The sequence below is a fragment of the Giraffa tippelskirchi genome, chromosome 5, assembly GCF_054371585.1.
Source record: "Giraffa tippelskirchi isolate mGirTip1 chromosome 5, T2T-mGirTip1v1.2.pri, whole genome shotgun sequence".
In the NCBI taxonomy this organism is placed as follows: domain Eukaryota; kingdom Metazoa; phylum Chordata; class Mammalia; order Artiodactyla; family Giraffidae; genus Giraffa; species Giraffa tippelskirchi.
The window spans coordinates 57,888,829-57,901,316 of NC_137279.1; the positions used below are offsets into that span (position 1 = coordinate 57,888,829).

Consider the following 12,488-nt stretch of genomic DNA (forward strand, 5'->3'; position numbering starts at 1 on the left):
ATCATAAACCCCAGAGGAGAAGCCGATCCAGATTCCTATTGCCCGAGGCTGCTTCTGCTGTCTCGCGCCTGCCCGCAATTTTTTGCCCCTTGAATACTGTTCTCCAGCCTCCAGAAATGTTTGCTTCTATTTGTCTTTTAATTAGGGTTGACTCATTTAATGTGTTTCCCCCCCCCCAACCTCTCAGAGCCAAACAAAGACCTCACTCTGTTAGTCTCTTCATTCTTCTAAAGGACACATGGCATGCGCGTGTACACACACACACACACTCACTCACTCATTCCACTCTGCAACTTCCTCACTTCCCAGGACTCGCGGAAGCCCGCTGAGGGCTTGTTGCTCCGTTGGCCACCTTGATGCCACAAATAAACTTCTTGGTTATCATCCTACCCTTGTGTCTTAGGATGGTTTGGCTTTACAGATGACATGTGACTCTGTCACCACCATCACCCAAAAGGGGACAGGGGTAGCCATTCTAATCGGTTAATTTTATATGTCGTATCTAAAGGGCGTGCCTTATTGATGACACCTAATGAAACAAACACTGGATCTGCAGCATTTTGGTTATTCATCTGGTCCTTCTGGAAACCTAGGAGTGATGGACGGGGAGAGAGAGAGAGAGAGAGAAAGGGGAGGGGAGGGGAAAAGAGAGGAGGTCGACTACAGATCTTCGGAAACAGATCAGATTTGTTGAGTGTCAACTTGAAGAAGGCACCCTGAGCCATGATTTAAACAGGGGCGGTATCACTGTGAACTAGTGTCCCACGGTCGTCCCCCTACCCCCACTCTGCCTTCCTGCTGCTCCCTTCTTTTTTCCCTTTTGTAGGATACAGAAGGTGAATAATGAAACCATTTTGCTAATAGTTTATGAGCCATGAGATTGGAAATGTATATGGATAGACCGGAGCACCAGACTAAAATCATTTGAAAGAAGCGTGAGGCTGGGCAGAGAAAGAAACCCGCCGTGTCCTCTTCCCCAGCCCGGAGCGGAATGGGACGGGTGAGGTGGCCTCGTGTCTCTCCGCTCCATCCGAGGGCAACGGCTGGGCCCATCCACCTTCCAGCCTCTCACCCTCTTCATCTCCGGGAGAGCGAGATGAATCGGGGCGATGGCAAGATAGCGCGAGCGGGAGATAATCGTTATCACCAAGATATTTCTTCCAGTGATGGGATCTAAACAGATCTATCACACTAGGCAGCTTTTCCCGAGGCAGGAAACAATAGACGTGAACTTCGCGCTGAAAACAGCCACCCGCATGCTGTCTGTACGTCTATCTTTTCTGTCCCCATAGGGCCCGTTCCCCTTGCACGAACACCCACAACCTTCGAGAAACGCCGCAAACACCCATTTGACTTCCATGATCGACCCACAAGGAGGTTCTCACCCGCTTTCTTTGCGGAGTCACTACGGTTTCAAAGCCTTGGGCTCCAGGGGACGGATGGAGGGGAACTTGAGGGATGCGAGGAGTGGTGGGTGGGGTCAAAGGTGAGTCGCTGGCCTGGCCCCTCTCTCGCCAGTCCACAAAGGGGGCCCCAAAGCCTGGGGAAATCCTCAAAGCCGGCTCGGAACAGCGGCCCAAGCCAATGGCCCGCGAGAGACCGCCCCACGTCTGGCCCAGCGTCCGGGGGAACGAGGGCGCTCGGGAGAGGGCGGGGGCGGGCCCGCTGGAGGCGCAGGCTCCGGGTCCCGGCTCCGCAGCGGGGTCAGCCGTCCGAGCTGGAGGGCCGGGGCAGGTACGTAGCCAGGGGAACGCAAACCAGGCGCGAGTGGCCCGGGCCGTTCGGGCCCCGTCCAACTCCCGTCTAGGAACACCCGTAAGCTGGCTCTGGACCGGGGCAGAGGGGCCACTCTCCCCCCGCGGGCTCGTGACCCTCGGGGCAGCGAGGGAAGCGCAACCCTCTGGCGAGCGCCAGAGCAGCGCGGGCTTCGGGTGGTTCCGAACGCCGCCCTCACTCGCCTGCGTGGAGTCGGGGGGGGGGGTGCGGTGGGGGCACCCCGCGGAGAGAGCGGCCGCCGGAATCGTCTTAGCACCTCTCCATTGCCCCTCTCCTTCCAAACTCGTCTGGATTCTGGGATAAGGCGAAATAACTTTTCCGTGCAGGCGGGAGGTAACCGGCAAGAAGTGGTATTAGGCGAAGCGGGGTCCGGGTAGCAACGCCCTCTTCCCCCAACCGCGTGGGGGATCCCCCTTCGGTTTTCTCCAGGCGGTCGGGGTAGACGTGAGACAGTTCTGTTTACTGGGACGGACGGTGGTACTGGGCGGGGATAGGGAGCCAAAAGAAAGATCACCGCCGCTCTCCTGATCCCCTTTTCCTCCGCCCCCCGCGCCCCTCAGCCCTGAGGCCGCTTTTAGGCCCTTCGGATGGTCTTGGCCCCCTCCTCTGCAGGCCTTGTGTTGAATGTGGAGCCTCCAAAGAGCATCCTTTCCACCTGCAGACCCTCCCCTGCGGCGTCCTCAATTTCCCCACCACCCCGCACCCAGCCCTATTAACTATCCTATGGGCTGTGGTTGGTGTTGAGACCTCCAGGATAAATTCAGCTAGGCAGCCTCTTGAACTGGCGAGTTTGGAGTGGAGAGCTAACGTCTGTCGTCCCCGGAGGGGTTTATTTTTGAGAAAGCACCTGGAATAAAAATGAAAATCGTACTAACCCAAATCACCGTTCGCAATCTGGCCCTGGCTCAAGGAAAGGGGGTGGGTGGGCGGCGAGTGGCAGTCAGGACGCACAGTCACTGGGAGTCTCTTCGGTCGGCCGATGTGCGCGGGCTCGGCGAAAGGCGGCCGGCCCCCGGGGAGCTAACGAGGACCACCCCCGGGCGCCAGCGGGCCGGGCGCGCTTCCCGGGAGCTTGCGGCCCTCGGCTAGTGAGGACGTGACCCCGGGGCAACGCCTGCTTAACCCCGGCGGCTTGCGGCCGAGGGGTCGTGAACTTGCGGCGGGGGGGGGGGAAGGGTTCTTGGTATCCCTGGAGAGTTTCTGTGGCCTTCGGGGATGGAAACCTACAGGCTGGGAACTCCTTTGTGCCTTCGGCACTCATCCTATCGCCGTTCCCTCCAAACACAGGGTTACCTAAATTCTCGTCCTGGCGTCTCAAGAAAACCCCCAATCTTGCCAGTTTCCCGCCTTCCTTCCGTCGCTCCCGTGATCCCAGGGGAAACCCGGCTCCGTGCTCCCTTCCCCCTTCTCGCTTCTCCAGCCAGCTCTTAGGATCCTTGCTCTTCGGGCCTTTGCCCTTCCCAGTTGGTGCCTCTAGCGCCTCGCTGGGGTCTGGGGGGGAGGCAAAAGTACCCCTCTCCTGGCAAAAATAACAAAACTACTGGAAATCGGAGTAAAACTACATTCCACCCCCCTCATCTGTCCCCCTCCCAAATCCTGCCAGCAGAGTGGCTGGGTGGGGGGAGGGATTGGTAGGGAGGGAGGGTCATCCCGGGGAAGGGGAATCCGGCACAAATTTCCGCACGCTACTCTCATTTGTCAGTTGATTCTGTCTAAAAGTTCGCTATTTATAGGCTACACCCGGCAGCCCGAATCCCCGCGCCCGCTTCCTTTGCAAAGTGAGAGAGGTCCTCGCGGCGCCGGGCGGCCCGTCTCGACCGTGTCCCGTGATCGGTTTGGTTTTGTTTCTGCCCTCACACCGCGGGCAGCCCCGGAGCAGGACGCGGGGAGCAGCCCCGAAACCACCCACTCGCTGTAGTTGAGAGAGCGGCTCTGCAGTTCCACCAAGTGAGTCCGCGCCTGACCCGGCTCGGCGCGCGCGGGCTGGCGGACGGCCGCGGGGGTGGCGCGGCCGCAGGGGCCTCCGCGCCGGAGCCCCCAGGGGTCTGGCCTCCGCCTCTGCCGGTGCGACCTCCAGCTGCTTCCTTCTTCCTCCTCCCCCCCCTTTGATTTCTCGCTTCTCATTCTTTTATTTCCGCGTTTCTCTGGCGCCCCTGCTTTCAACTTCCAGCTGAGTTTGGGCACACACAGAAATACAGAGGCGACTGGCCTTTACGCGGGAGGCGGGGTGGGTTGGGCGCGTGTGTTTCCTACCGAAGGAAACTCTCTGGGTCTGCGGGAGGGAGGCGCGTACCGGAGCGCGCCCGGTAGCTGGGGCGGGGGGCGGAGGGTAGGGGTGGGCGAGGCGCGTTGATCGCGAGACCTTTCCTCTTGTCTTGGCACCGACCGACCTCAGGATGGGAAGGCAGTGCTCGTGAAGCTTCTCGGTTGGGAACCATCCCTCTGCGATAGGGGGGGACAAGATGTCTTAAAATCTAGGAACCGCGCCGGGCGGAAAGAAGGGGAAAATGTGAGCGCTGGCGGAGGGTAGTCGGGAAACAGCGTCAAATCCTTAATTTAAGATAGAATTGGGGTCTGCGACACCCTTCCCCTCCTCGGCTGTGGACAAGACTCTCTTGCGGAGACAGCAAGGGCGCAAGCCTGGGGATCGCGGAGGTCCGCGGGCCTTGACCTTGTCTCCTCTTTGTACCTGCCAACGCCTTAGACGATGCTTCGGTGCTTTAGAACCTAGAAATCGAGGGGGGCGGGGAGCAGGGAGCAGGGCAGGCTGGAGATGTACCCCGAGCCCGGGGCGAGAGGAGCGCCAGACGCGCGCGTGGTTCGGGGAAGGGCTGTGCGCTCGGGGCCGCGACCAGGCCGGCTCTGCCGTAGGCGCGCGGCGGCGGCCATGAGACTCGCGCAGGGCAGTTCAAACCACCCTTTCCCTCTCAGAGCCCAGGCGCGGCATTTGGGAGGGGGGGTGGAGAATGTTAGGACTGAAAATAACCTGGGGCTAGAATCCGTTTGGCTGGAGATAAGAGCGCCAGCGCGGAGGTGGGGAGGAGTTAAGAATCAGCGAGGGAAGAACTGCGGCCTCGCCTGTGGCGCGCTCAGGGCTCTGGCTCCGGCTGATGCATTTCTTCCCCATCACCGAATTCTCCTCTCATGGTGGATGTCCCCGAATCCCCCTGTGGCCGCTCCCTCAGGGCGCTCAGTCTGTCTGTGGACAGAGTGGTGGGGAGCGAAGACCCAGCCCCGGTCTAAGGCAGTGCCACAGGGGGAACCCGACTTTCCAAAGTGTGTGCACTCAGGGTTCCCGGCACAGAAACGGGAGTGAGGTCTGTTTCCGGTTCCAGTCGGTCCCTGCTTCACTCCTGGGCTCACTCCGCAAGGACGATCTGGTTCAGACGGGACGGGGGCCACCCCTGACTGGCCCGGAGCTGCCCGGATTCTCACCCCGGCCGACCCAAAAGAGCTTTCAGAAACTCGACCGCCAAGTTAAAATCAGAGGCAGTTTCTTCTGCTATCTCTAGGCTGCATGTGGGGTTATGGGTAGATGGCAAATTTATTACAACTTTATAGCCGGACATTAAGCGGCGGGGATCTGTAAATGTTGGAATTCGGGGGCTGGGGGTGCGATGTCTCATTCTCTCTTCCTCCGCCCCATTAGCCGACAGTAGTGCCACTCAGATCCCCTGGCACAGGTTTGGGGAAGCTTTTCTTAAGTCCTAAAAGGAAGAAAAACAGATCAAAAGTAAGAAAGATGGAAATTAAAAGGAAATGAGAGAGAAAAGACGAGATAAAAGGGAAGGTGTGGTCTCTAGTTAGCTGTATTCCTCCTTATCTCCTTGGAAAAGAGCGCGATGTTTCAAGAGCCTTGGCGTTAGCCCAAGAGCATCCACCTCCAGACCCCCACCCCAAGTTCTTTGACCTTGGCCGCCTAGTGGACTCGCGTCAGCCCGCGCTTTGACTGACACGCTTCTCCGCTTCCTCAGCGCCCAACCCTTAACCACATGCAAATTCCCCGTCCCCAGCGCTGGACGACACGACACGCTTAGCTCAGGAGCTGATCAAAGACGGAGAAGGCCCAGCGCGCCCTCTCCGCGAGTCTACTTTGGCACAGCATCTGAGTCCCCCGCAGGGGCGCGCAAAGTGCCACGCTCTGGTGGGAGAGGAGTGCTTGCCCAGATAATTTCGTCTTTAGGAATTTTGAGAATTAATTGGGCTTCCCACCCCACCCCACCCCATCTCTGAAGGAATTTTAGAACTTGGGAGCTTTGGGGAGCTCAATGAAGCAAAATAAACTTGTCCTGAGCTCTGCCTCAGTTCTCTGCGCTGCGATTCACCCCGGATCTTTCCAGTTCTCCCTTCTGACTGCAGATTCTTTTCCATCCCTGACCTTCTGCACTCTGCCTCTGTTTCGGTGCCTCCAGGCTCCTGGGGATTTACCTTCAGGTGGAAGTCTAGATAGGAAAGACCCAAGTTCTCTTCCTCAGTTGAGTGAAAAGGACCTTCCGACATCCAGACAAAAGAAGAGAATAAACTTTGTGTATATGGAAGGAGGTGAGGGCAGGTAACAGGGAGGCCTGTTAGTGTCCAAATGATCTTAGTTGCACGGAGGAAGAAATCCCACTCTCTCCAAACAGCTCATGATTTCAAGGAACCCTGGAAAGAGGGAGGACAGGAGAGTTTCCTCTTACAAATTCTTCAGATCAGTGATCTATAAACCCTGAGAAGTGATGAGAGAGAAACTGTGGGGGAGGGGGTGGCAGAGAAGGCCACCTGTGCCTACCTGCAAACAGGCTTTGCCATTCTTAGATGACCTTAGATCATGGTTGTAAACGGTGGTAACCGTTTTATGGATAATCAGAGCATAAACACCTGACAGTCCTTTTCATGGTGCCCTGAGCTGCTCTACTGGGTCATCTGGGGCCTAAAACTGGAGGTTGGGAGGAACTTCAGCCCCGCCCTCCCCCGCCCCCCGCCCCCCAGCTCCCTCCACCCCACCCCCTTCCTCAGGTAGACCTGTGACTCTGCTGGGTGTGTGTGGAAGGATGTAGGCAGTGGTCACTTTTCCTGAAAACTGGAGCAATTCCTCTCCCTATGCTCATCTCCAATCTTTCCTGGATCAGTTATCCCAGGGCTCCAGCCATTCCTAAGCTATTTTAGGAATTCCTAGCTTATGTGTTCTCCTTTATAGAGACTGCTCTTATGAAGACGTGAACACTTAGAAGAGCTGAGTTTTGTCCTCTCAAGGTTTCAGCCAATTATAAATTTGCACGTCTCTGAGCACAAAACTGAGGTCTGAAATGTCAGTGGAAAGAGAGCTTAAGGAGAATCCAGAGAAGATCTAAGTGACTTGCCAAGAAAGTTCCATTAACTCCTTGCTTTCCTGTTAGGTTTCACCAGTTTAACTTTCTTTTTCTCTCTTAAGTGAAGAAATAGGATTCTTCATTTCTGCAACTGGTGTGGCCACGTGTTCAGATGTATATTCTGATCAAGGCTTTTCAGAATTTGACCATTGAATATATGTGCTGCCTGTAAAGTCTTCTGTGCACTCTCCCATCTCACTTGATTTTGACATGAAATATAAGCCTTTCTTTTCATCGAGTTCTTGTTCACCTTCAACAGTTGGTTTCAGTTTCTGTTATTTCTCAAATTTCCTTACAATAACAGTACACAAACCAGATATGTTTAGCTTCTATGAGACAGGATTATTCCTTCTGCATTTCTCCAGGCAGTTCTGGCTAAAACCGCTTTTGCTTTCACCTGAAAGAGATACTTACCTGAAGATGAAAGTGAGGGACTTTTTTAAAACCCAAATTATGTAAATACTTGCTTTTATTTTTCCTTCTGCCTGTTTGCAATAAACCCAGTCATGTTAACATTTAAATAGACATGTCACAAATGATAAACATGGCTTTTTATGTAGAAATTTTCTTAGAGATTTAAAAAGTCATGGCTCAGGTATTTAACATGATTTCAGGAAATTGTACCTTTGAAATTCATTGATAGATAGATTTAGTTGCAGAACTTTCCGTGTAACTTTGTCATGCTTGTTTACAGCTATATCCTCTGATCTAAGGGCATCTACCATCAACTGTTTCACAAGTATTGAGTCAAAGGAGATTTTTTTTTCCAACTTCAAAATTCTTTCCACATTTCCCCTTGTATAAGGTAGTTGACCTGAAAGTTTGCAGCTCAGAAAAATTAAGTTTGGAGCATATAACATTCAACTGACCCATTTATATAATCTCTGTTTTATTGTTAACATTTTGATAGTTAAAAAGGTTTCTTTCAGGGAGCAAATATATGTATTATAAATATTGTATATGTATCTTTATAAAATAAATATATATCTTTTTTTTCAGGAAGGCTTACTGAATGATTAGTTTTTCTCCAGACTCTATTTTTTTCTATCAGATATGTCATTGGTTTCTATTTATCTTGTGTAAATTAAGGAAAGATTCAAATTACTGACTTATGATAAATCATATCACTCTTCTTACCGGAGTCATCAATATTCTGTTATTTTGAATTAAACATTTTAATGTAATTTTGAAGACAGAAGGTCCCCACATATGTTCATTAATAGGTGCTGGCTAAATTGGCTAAACTATTGACAGGAAACATTTGGAAGTGGAAATGTAGCATTGGGAAAGCTGATTTTTCAATGGTAAACTGATGATACCGTTCAAGAGCACAAGTGTTAATGACAAATGGCCCAGTGAAATACAGGAAATAGCCCTTGCCAGCCACTGATCTTCTAGATACAGTATTTCACTTTTAAACACTGTTTGGGTGATGTATGAAGTAACTTTGTAGGGATAAAGAAGCTCTTGCTTTACGTACTGGAGATTCAAGCCGGTATTTTTTTTTTTTTAAATGAAGTAAAATTTCAGATGCTGTAAAATCCAACACTTTTTATTGTTATAAAGCATACAACATAAAGGCTTTTTACTACATTCACGATACATTGCCACCGTTTAACTCTAGAACATTTTCGTCACCCCAAAAGGAAACTGTGTATTCATTAAGCAGTCTCTCCCCTTCTCTCCTCCTCCCCACCCTTGGCAGTCACTGAGCTGCCTTTCTGTCTCTGTGGATCTGCCTGTTCTGGACATTTTATAACCGAATTATTTAATATTTGGCCTTTCGTGTCTAGCTTCATTCACTTTACCTAGTAGTTTCCAAGTTCAGCCGCGTTGCAGCATGTGTCAGTCCTTCATTCCTCTTTATGGCTGAATAATATCTGATTTTAAGGATATACCACATTGTGTTGGTGGACATTTGGGTTGTTTCTACCATTTGGCTATTATGAACAATGCTGCTATGAACATTCATTACAAAATTCGTTTGAACCCATTCAGTCTTTTTTTCCCTAGCTATCATGATCAAATTCATCTACCAAGAAATTTCAAATAGTCTTTTCTGTTTAAATAATATTCAGAATCTTCCTTTAACCTATGTTTTCAGATCTTTGCTGGTCATATCCTAACTCTGTGTTTAACTTTCTGAGGAATCACCATGCTGCTTTCCACAGTGGCTATACAATTTTACAATCCTATTAAAAATGTCTGACAATTCCAACTTCTCCACATCTTGGCCAGCATTTATTTTATTTTCCATTTGAAAACATCATAGCCATCCTAGTGAGTGTAAGTGTTACCTCACTGGGATTTTGATTTGCATTTCCCTAATGACTAATGGTGCTGAGTATCTTTGCATGTGCTTATTGGCCATTTGAATATCTTCTTTGGATAAATATCTATTCATTGTCTTTGCTTCCTTTTAAATTGCTTCCCTGTTTGTCTTTTTGTTGTTGAACTGTAAGAGTTTTTATATATTTTGAGTATTAGATCCTTAGCACACATATGATTTACAAATATTTATCTTTCATCCCATTCTCTGGGTTGTTTTTCACCTTTTTGGTATGCCCTGCAGTTCATAAGAGTTTTTAGTTTTGATAAAGTCCAGTTTAGTAGAAGTTATTTTAAACAACAGATACATTCTTCATTCAGGGGGAAACAGACTGAACACAGGACCAAAAAAAAATTAAATGATAAATCCTTAAAAAAAAAAAAAAGAAAACTGTCCTGTAATGCGAGAGAGCAACTTTACCAAATGTAGATTATCAAGGAGTGTGTAAAGTTACCACTGTACAAGTAAAGGAAACAGCTGTGGCTCCATTGACCTTTTCCTTTGAAGAAGTACTGGGTTATTCAAGGCCTGATGAATGAGATCTTTTATCTTTAGATGACAGTAGTTTTTTTTTTTTTAATTATCATTATCAAATTCATCTACCAAGAAATTTCAAATAGTCTCCACTGTTTAAATAACATTCAGGATCTGCCTTAAACCAACAACAACCAGGAAGATCAAAGAAAATGTTGCCAGGGTGTTTCTAACCCAGCAATTTCTAACACACAGCCACACGCAGGCTGTATAGTCAGGTAATATACTTGTAAAGTTCCCAGGAGAAAGGTCTTGGAGTCATAGATGGGAGAAACTAAATTATCGCAAAGCACTTTAAAAACACAAATTAACAAAAGAGGAAGAGTATAAATGGACATTGTTGAGTGTACAGGCTTCGCCTGTTCTCTCAAATTGATGGTTTTGAGATAATTAACTGATTTGAACCAGCTCTTCATTTAATTTCATTGTTAGTTATGAAGGAAGCAGGCTTGTGGTGAACATTGATAGACACATCTCTGATTCTGTCCCTCAAAAGTTTTGGACTGGATTCTGACATCTGCCATTTTATGGAATAACGTATTGGGCAAACCGCTGGACTCTTTCTAAATGTCCATGCACGGAGTGCTTGCATGATCCACAGGTGTTGCTGTTATCCTAAACAGCCATGAAGGACTCTGAGGGACACTCAGGTTCCTCCTCTGCAGAGTAACATCTTCGCCCCCCAGGTATGGTGGGGAAAAACAGAATAATACATATTAAAATGATAAAGCATTTTGAAGTTCTAGTGTGTGTTTCCTTGTTTGTGTAGCACTTAAAATATACCAAGTGTCATCCGAAGACTTAACACACAATTAAAAAATTAAGTCCTCAAACAACCCCACAAGGTAGGTACTATTTCCCCTCATTTTATAAATGAGAAAAGTGAAGCATGGAAATTTTATATAACTTGCCCAAGATTATACAGTTGACAAGTAACAGAGATTGGTTTTTGAACCCAGATAGTCTGGCTCCAGAGTCTGTGTTCTTTAGACTGTATCATGTTGCTTAATTTAAAACTTTGAGATTTCAAATGAAAATTGGAGTCTCTGCCTTCATTGATTTACTCAGTATTTATTGAATACCTATACTTTGTCAGACTTCTCTTGAGATGTTGGAAGGTTTAGGAATGCTGGGGCTGCAATATTGCATTCTTTCCTGGCAGCCATCAGCAGGAGTCCAGTTGTGTCTGCTATCTTTTGATGGGTTCACCCAACTTGTCTTGATTCATTCATTTGTTTGCCTACGTGAGTCCTGTAATCATTCACACTGTTCCTGCTAACATGAGCCCCAAGCAAGGAAAATAGATCAGAACCAAAATAGTAAACAGGAAGGCAATAATAAATATAGCAGATAAACATCTTGGCATGGATTTAATTTTGCAAAGTTCTCTTGCTACTATCATTAACTACAGATCCCATGAGCCAAAGAGATTGGTTGGGTACCCACTGAGTACTCAAGTAGAGGAACAAGCCCTTTTAAAATTAAGAAGTTTAAAATCAAAAGAAAATCCAACACATCCACAGAGAATAATATAAATTAATATGTGTGTGTGTGTGTGCTAAGTAGCTTCAGTCACGTCTGACTCTTTGAGACCCTATGGATTATAGCCCGCCAGGCTCCTCTGTCCACGGGATTTTCCAGACAAGAATACTGGAGTTGTTTGCAATTCCCTTCTCCAGGGGATCTTCCTGACCCAGGGATTAAACCCAAGTCTCCTGTGTCTCCTGCATAGAAAGTGGATTCTTTACCACTGAGCCACCATGTACGAAATTAAAAAAAAAAAAAAAAAAATCCCATCAATTAGAAATCTTTAATCATTAGTCTTTTAGGCAGAGATCTTTCAGTTATGACAGAATTTGTTTCATTATTTTATACACAAAAGGTAAAAAGCATATCAGATCTACTCCAAAAAGTAGGCTTCAGAATATGCCACAAAGTTGGGAAACAATCAACTCTATTTCCTGTGTTTTCAAAAGATTGACTCATACTGACTCAACTCAGTATAGTTGAGCAGTATTCATAGCAATTGCCCTGAGTGCTACAGGCTCCAAAAGAATCTTCTGGATGGAAAGAGAATTAAAGATGCCAAGTACTATGTTAATATTGCATATATTCCATTGCATCCTAATTTTTGAGCAATGGTTAGTTGTTATTCATGAGGACACTTGATAAGCAAGAACATTCCTCTTGTAAACATGTAGATACTAACCAAAGAGTTTTATTCTAGCCATTTGCCAACTTAAGAGTGAAGAGGCCATTTTTCAGAGGTCTGGGACCAAGTAGAGGAGGTGTTTTAACATTCAGTGCACTGTGGTCAGTGTCACACAGCTGAGCTTTCACCATGATTTGACCCATGTTGGGTCCACAAGTGTGAGTCAAATGTTCTGTGGAAGTTTGCCAGGCGGGCTGACATGGAGGCATACAGCACTATTGGTCCTTCCCTGTTTTATTTGCTTTTAAATAATCAGCAGAAACCCTTTCCGTGTTGAAATCTTGCT

At 48.2% G+C, this 12,488-nt stretch overlaps 1 protein-coding gene across 2 annotated transcripts in view; it reads left to right on the top strand.

Annotated features, from left to right (window-relative positions):
* The first annotated feature begins 3,551 nt into the window (after positions 1 to 3,551).
* Positions 3,552 to 12,488, top strand: part of ESRRG (estrogen related receptor gamma) — a 682,819-nt gene continuing 673,882 nt past the window's right edge. The window contains exon 1 of one of the 2 annotated variants that reach the window (XM_081484976.1): positions 3,552 to 3,723. The gene's annotated coding sequence lies outside the window, so the exon portion shown is untranslated. The remainder of the gene's footprint in view (positions 3,724 to 12,488) is intronic. The other variant, XM_081484983.1, reaches the window with a different exon arrangement.